Source organism: Thalassophryne amazonica, chromosome 2, assembly GCF_902500255.1.
Source record: "Thalassophryne amazonica chromosome 2, fThaAma1.1, whole genome shotgun sequence".
Classification (NCBI taxonomy): Eukaryota; Metazoa; Chordata; class Actinopteri; order Batrachoidiformes; family Batrachoididae; genus Thalassophryne; species Thalassophryne amazonica.
The window spans coordinates 10157604-10165887 of NC_047104.1; positions in this window are offsets into that span (position 1 = coordinate 10157604).

Below are 8284 nucleotides of genomic sequence, written 5' to 3' on the forward strand. Positions count from 1 at the left end.
ACTCTTAAAACTATTCAAATATATTTCAAACGGCTGCAAGACATGTTCTCAAACATATAAAATATCCGAGTCACAAAATGACAATAATGTTAATTTAACTATGAATGGCAACAATGGTTGGTTTTAAAAATTTGGTTTCTAACTGAATTTCTCAAACTGGTTTTAAATAAAAAACCTTGTAGTTTTAAAACCGAATTAAAAGGGCTAAATATCATATAATGTAGTTTTAACAGTATTTATTTTGTTGGATTTTTGGATGGATGCTTGCTACAAATAGATTATTTAAAAATATATTGTTTTCAAAGAAATTGTAACTTATTTTGAGTTTGTTTCAAATCTGATAAATGAATAACCAGCGATACAGAAATTCAGTTAATATCTTAATCAATAATTGAAATATTTATTTTTAGCCAAACTTCTGATAAGATAAAGTTCTGCGGAGAAAATACGGCAGAGAAAATAATTATCGCTGTGTTAGCCAACAACTTCGGCAAAATGGATAAAATAAATCAAAACACATTACCCCCCCCCCCCCCCCCCCCCCCCACACACACAGAAACAAAGCTGTTTGTTTGTTTTATGGCTGAGCTTCCTGATCAAACACACCGTGACGAATCATGAAGCCGTTGATACTTTCAGCCGAGCTGACGCGCAGCTGAATCTATGCTGACACATGCTAAACCTTCCTGTTCCTGTGATCGTGTCCTTTATTAGCTGATATCGTGGCACGTTTGTTCTGTGCAGCCTTCACGTCTCCTTCCCTTGTCTTCTCTTCCTCTCTCCTTTCCCTACACCTCTTCTACTCTTGCCGTCTTTCATTTAAATATTTTATTCAGTTGTCTTGTGGCTTCTGCAGCTTGCCAAGTGTCATCTAGATCCCAGAGCCCGACACTAAAGTGGAGCACGGAAGTCATTTTAGAGCCGTACGCGTGTGTGTGTGTGTGAGAGAGAGTGGGATGAACGGGAGAGCGGGAGCTTGGTCAACGGAGAGACGTCGGCTGATGATAAGAAGTGAAAAGGCGGAGAAGACATGGGAGTGATAACTAATGTACTTCCTGTGTACTTCTGCTTCTCTGCTGTCAAACCCGCCCGCTGCCAGCAACTCTTTATTCAGCCTAAAAGACAGACGTGAAGCGTGATGTAGTGAGTGTCGGCGCGCGTGAACCGGCGCCGATCTGACGAGGTGGTCTGTGAAACTGGAATGTGAGAGGTGGCAACAAAGAGAACCTTCCACTTAGCACCGAGCGGTGTGTTCACATTTAGGGATTAGCAGCGTGAATGAATCGCTATCGTTTGTCAGTGTGGTGCTAATGATGTAATGTTAGCTGTGTTACAACTGTTAATGTGGAATGTTACAACGTGGAAACATTGCTGGGATTATAAACTCTACAAGCTGCTTGTTTTTCAGCTAGCAACATGCTAACTAGCCAAGCTAGGTTGGAGGATGATAGGCCTGGTAGCTGGTTGGTGTGGCCACAATAAGTGCTAACAGTTACAGTGAGGAAAATAAGTATTTGAACACCCTGCAGTTTTTCAAGTTCTCCCACTTAGAAATCATGGAGGGGTCTGAAATTTTCATCTTAGGTGCATGTCCACTGTGAGACACCTAATCTAAAAAAAAAATCTGGAAATCACAATATATGATTTTTTAAATAATTCATTTGTATGTTACTGCTGTAAATAAGTATTTGATCCCCTACCAACCAGCAAGAATTCTGGCTCACACAGACCTGTTAATTTTTCTTTAAGAAACCTTCTTATTCTGCACTCTTTACCTGTATTAATTGAACCTGTTTGAACTTGTTACCTGTATAAAAGACACCTGTTCACACAGTCAATCAATCACACTCCAACCTGTCCACCATAGCCAAGACCAAAGAGCTGTCTAAGAACACCAGGGACAAAACTGTAGACCTGCACAAGGCTGGGATGGACTACAGAACAACAGGCAAGCAGCTTGGTAGAAGACAACAACTGTTATGATTATTATTAGAAAGTGGAAGAAAACACAAGATGACTGTCAATCTCCCTCAGTCTGGGATCTCACTTTGTGGCATAAGGATGATTCTGAGAAAGCTCAGAACTACACAGGAGGACCTGGTCAATGACCTGAAGAGAGCTGGGACCACAGTCACGAAGATTACATTAGTAACACATGATGCTGTCATAGTTTAAAATCCTGCAGGGCAACAAGGTCCCCCTGCTCAAGCCAGCACATGTCCAGGCACATTTGGAGTTCACCAGTGACCATCTGGATGATGCAGAGGAGGCATGAGAGAAGGTCATGTGGTCAGATGAGACCAGAATAGAGCTTTTTGGAATCAACTCTACTTACCATGTTTAGAGGATGAGAACAACCCCAAGAAAACCATCCCAACTGTGAAGCATGGGGGTGGAAACATCATACTCTGGGGGTGCTCTTCTGCAAAGGGGACAGGACGACTGCACCGTATTGAAGGGAGGATGGATGGGGTCATGTATTGCTAGCTTTTGGCAAACAGCCTCCTTCCCTCAGTAAGAGCATTGAAGATGGGTCATGACTGGGTCTTCCAGCATGATAATGACCCCAAACACACAGCCAGGGCAACTAAGGAGGAGCTCCATAAGAAGCACTTCAAGGTCCTGGAGTGGCCTGGCCAGTCTCCAGACCTGAACTCAATAGAAAGTCTTTGGAGGGAGCTGAAACTCCAAATCTGAAAGATCTAGAGAAGATCTGTATGGAGGAGTGGACCAAAATCCCTGATGTAGTATGTGCAAACCTGGTGAGAAACTACAGGAAATGTTTGACCTCTGTAATTGCAAACAAAGGCTACTGTACCAAATATTAACATTGATTTCACAGTGTTCAAATACTCATTTGCAGCACTAACATACAAATAAATTATTAAAAAAATCATACATTGTGATTTCCGGATTTATTTATTTTTTTTAGATTATGTCTCTCACAGTGGACATGCAGCTAAGATGAAAATTTCAGAACCCTCCATCATTTCTTAGTGGTGTTCAAATACTTATTTTCCTCACTGTATATATATATATATATATATATATATATATATATAGATATATATATATATATATATATAATATATATATATATATATACGAGGTATCTTATAAAACTAACCGGCAGTTTATAAAAAAAAATAAAAACTATATGGATTTGATTGACATGCGATTACACCAATCATGCTTGAACCCTCGTGCACATGCGTGAGTTTTTTCAGGCGTGTCGGTGACGTCATTTCCCTGTGGGCAGGCCTTGAGTGAGATGTGGTCCCGCCCTCTCGGCTGAATTCCTTTGTTTCACACGCTTCTCGAGACGGCGCGCGTTGCTTTATCAAACTTTTTTCTGGACCTGTGAGGAATATCCGAGTGGACACTATTCGAGAAATTCAGCTGGTTTTCGGTGAAATGTTTAACGGCTGATGAGAGATTATTCAATCAATCAATTTTATTTATATAGCGCCAAATCACAACAAACAGTTGCCCCAAGGCGCTTTATATTGTAAGGCAAGGCCATACAATAATTACGTAAAAATCCCAACGGTCAAAACAACCCCCTGTGAGCAAGCACTTGGCAACAGTGGGAAGGAAAAACTCTCTTTTAACAGGAAGAAACCTCCAGCAGAACCAGGCTCAGGGAGGGGCAGTCTTCTGCTGGGACTGGTTGGGGCTGAGGGAGAGAACCAGGAAAAAGACATGCTGTGGAGGGGAGCAGAGATCAATCACTAATGATTAAATGCAGAGTGGTGCATACAGAGCAAAAAGAGAAAGAAACACTCAGTGCATCATGGGAACCCCCCAGCAGTCTAAGTCTATAGCAGCATAACTAAGGGATGGTTCAGGGTCACCTGATCCAGCCCTAACTATAAGCTTTAGCAAAAAGGAAAGTTTTAAGCCTAATCTTAAAAGTAGAGAGGGTGTCTGTCTCCCTGATCCAAATTGGGAGCTGGTTCCACAGGAGAGGAGCCTGAAAGCTGAAGGCTCTGCCTCCCATTCTACTCTTACAAACCCTAGGAACTACAAGTAAGCCTGCAGTCTGAGAGCGAAGCGCTCTATTGGGGTGATATGGTACTATGAGGTCCCTAAGATAGATGGGGACCTGATTATTCAAAACCTTATAAGTAAGAAGAAGAATTTTAAATTCTATTCTAGAATAACTGGAAGCCAATGAAGAGGAGGCCAATATGGGTGAGATATGCTCTCTCCTTCTAGTCCCCGCTAGTACTCTAGCTGCAGCATTTGAATTAACTGAAGGCTTTTCAGGGAACTTTTAGGACAACCTGATAATAATGAATTACAATAGTCCAGCCTAGAGGAAATAAATGCATGAATTAGTTTTTCAGCATCACTCTGAGACAAGACCTTTCTAATTTTAGAGATATTGCGTAAATGCAAAAAAGCAGTCCTACATATTTGTTTAATATGGGCTTTGAATGACATATCCTGATCAAAAATGACTCCAAGATTTCTCACAGTTTTACTAGAGGTCAGGGTAATGCCATCTAGAGTAAGGATCTGGTTAGACACCATGTTTCTAAGATTTGTGGGGCCAAGTACAATAACTTCAGTTTTATCTGAGTTTAAAAGCAGGAAATTAGAGGTCATCCATGTCTTTATGTCTGTAAGACAATCCTGCAGTTTAGCTAATTGGTGTGTGTCCTCTGGCTTCATGGATAGATAAAGCTGGGTATCATCTGCGTAACAATCAAAATTTAAGCAATGCCGTCTAATAATACTGCCTAAGGGAAGCATGTATAAAGTGAATAAAATTGGTCCTAGCACAGAACCTTGTGGAACTCCATAATTAACCTTAGTCTGTGAAGAAGATTCCCCATTTACATGAACAAATTGTAATCTATTAGATAAATATGATTCAAACCACCGCAGCGCAGTGCCTTTAATACCTATGGCATGCTCTAATCTCTGTAATAAAATTTTATGGTCAACAGTATCAAAAGCAGCACTGAGGTCTAACAGAACAAGCACAGAGATGAGTCCACAGTTAGTGATGAGTAGTAAGATGTTAGTTGGTTATGTACCACAGGCCTTTAAGGTGGCAGTAATTAAACCATTACTTAAAAAGCCATCACTTGACCCAGCTATCTTAGCTAATTATAGGCCAATTTCCAACCTTCCTTTTCTCTCAAAGATTCTTGAGAGGGTAGTTGTAAAACAGCTAACTGATCACCTGCAGAGGAATGGTCTATTTGAAGAGTTTCAGTCAGGTTTTAGAATTCATCATAGTACAGAAACAGCATTAGTGAGGGTTACAAGTGATCTTCTTATGGCTTCGGATAGTGGACTTATCTCTGTGCTTGTTCTGTTGGACCTCAGTGCTGCTTTTGATACTGTTGACCATAAAATTTTATTACAGAGATTAGAGCATGCCATAGGTATTAAAGGCACTGCGCTGCGGTGGTTTGAATCATATTTGTCTAATAGATTACAGTTTGTTCATGTAAATGGGGAATCTTCTTCACAGACTAAAGTTAATTATGGAGTTCCACAAGGTTCTGTGCTAGGACCAATTTTATTCACTTTATACATGCTTCCCTTAGGCAGTATTATTAGACGGTATTGCTTAAATTTTCATTGTTACGCAGATGATACCCAGCTTTATCTATCCATGAAGCCAGAGGATACACACCAATTAGCTAAACTGCAGGATTGTCTTACAGACATAAAGACATGGATGACCTCTAATTTCCTGCTTTTAAACTCAGATAAAACTGAAGTTATTGTACTTGGCCCCACAAATCTTAGAAGCATGGTGTCTAACCAGATCGTTACTCTGGATGGCATTTCCCTGATCTCTAGTAATACTGTGAGAAATCTTGGAGTACTGACGGGGACTAGCAGGAGAGAGCATATCTCACCCGTGTTGGCCTCTCTTCATTGGCTTCCTGTTAATTCTAGAATAGAATTTAAAATTCTTCTTCTTACTTATAAGGTTTTGAATAATCAGGTCCCATCTTATCTTAGGGACCTCATAGTACCATATTACCCCATTAGAGCGCTTCGCTCTCAGACTGCGGGCTTACTTGTAGTTCCTAGGGTTTGTAAGAGTAGAATGGGAGGCAGAGCCTTCAGCTTTCAGGCTCCTCTCCTGTGGAACCAGCTCCCAATTCAGATCAGGGAGACAGATACCCTCTCTACTTTTAAGATTAGGCTTAAAACTTTCCTTTTCGCTAAGGCTTATAGTTAGGGCTGGATCGGGTGACCCTGGACCATCCCTTGGTTATGCTGCTTTAGACGTAGATTGTGGGGGGGTTCCCATGATGCACTGTTTCTTTCTCTTTTGCTCCGTATGCATCACTCTGCATTTAATCATTAGTGATCGATCTCTGCCCCCCTTCACGGCATGTCTTTTTCCTGGTTTTTTCCCTCAGCCCCAACCAGTCTCAGCAGAAGACTGCCCCTCCCTGAGCCTGGTTCTGCTGGAGGTTTCTTCCTGTTAAAAGGGAGTTTTTCCTTCCCACTGTTGCCAAGTGCTTGCTCATAGGGGGTCGTTTTGACCGTTGGGGTTTTTTTATAATTATTGTATGGCCTTGCCTTACAATATGGAGCGCCTTGGGGCAACTGTTTGTTGTGATTTGGTGCTATATAAGAAAAAAGTTGATTGATTGATATATATATATATATATATATATATATATATATATATATATATATATATATATATATATATATATGTTGTGCACACTGCAAATTTTGCATTTTGCATCACCACTCTTATCCTCATAGTGGAGAGTAGGGCGGAGAAGTATTTTCTTTCACCACAACAGATCAAATCTGGGCTTACATCTCAGATACACCTTCTGGCAATTTGTAGCTAAACTTTCAGGTCTTCTTTTTAAGAAAATCCTCCTCAATACCACTTCATCATGAAGCTGTATAACTGGAGATACAAAATGCAAAACATGCACTGTACACAATTTCTCCAATCACAGCCACATAACTCGGTAATTTCATCTCGGTCATCTGGGTGTCTTGGTGGCTTTCCTCACTCTTCTTGCACAGTCACTCATTTTGTGATAACTGTCTACTCCATGCTGATTTACCAGAGTGTCACACTGTTTGCATTTCTTACACACACACACACACACACACACATATATATATATATATATATATATATATATATATATATATATATATATATATATATATATATATATATATATTCCCCCTATTCTCACATGTAGAATGTAGAAATGTGAGATATCTGATTTACAGTAAATGTATAACTGCATGCTTTAGGGCACGAGAACCTCCATGCAGTCATTACGTAGAGGTTTCGACATTTTGAATAGTCAGAAACTACACAATTGTATTTTATTGATGAACTTGCCTATTGATATATCAAAATCATGGCCACTCAAGATAAATATTCCTCACTCTTCAACTTTGAAGTTACGCAAATAAATGCAATGCACATTGTTTGTTGTGTGGGCCGCTGAAGAGGAGGTACTGCTGGCCCACCACCAGAGGGCGCCCTGCCTTAAGTGCGGGCTTCAGGCACGAGAGGGCGCAGGAGCAACCTGGAGTGGCAGCTATCACCCATTAACAACATCAGCTGTCCCTCATGATCATCAATCACATCTCCATAAGAGTCGGGCAGCATCTTATTTTACTGGATCAGGTGACCCTGAACCATCCCTTAGTTATGCTGCTATAGACGTAGACTGCTGGGGGGTTCCCATGATGCACTGTTTCTTTCTCTTTTTGCTCTGTATGCACCACTCTGCATTTAATCATTAGTGATCGATCTCTGCTCCCCTCCACAGCATGTCTTTTTCCTGGTTCTCTCCCTCAGCCCCAACCAGTCCCAGCAGAAGACTGCCCCTCCCTGGGCCTGGTTCTGCTGGAGGTTTCTTCCTGTTAAAAGGGAGTTTTTCCTTCCCACTGTAGCCAAGTGCTTGCTCACAGGGGGTCGTTTTGACCGTTGGGGTTTTACATAATTATTGTATGGCTTTGCCTTACAATATAAAGCGCCTTGGGGCAACTGTTTGTTGTGATTTGGCGCTATATAAAAAAATTGATTGATTGATTGATTGATCTTCACCTCACTGCCGAGAAAACGTCTACCTATCAGGTAAACCTCTCAGCCGTGATTGTGCCAAAACGCATGTGCTTTTCTGAGTCTTTGCAGGAGTACCTGAGGATCCTACTTACAGCTGAACGCTGAGTTTGGGAAGCGTGACGAGTGACGGACTTCACTCCGCACATCAAACTAAGAGAAGTAGCTCTCAGGCTCTGCACGAACTGTGTTACTGTA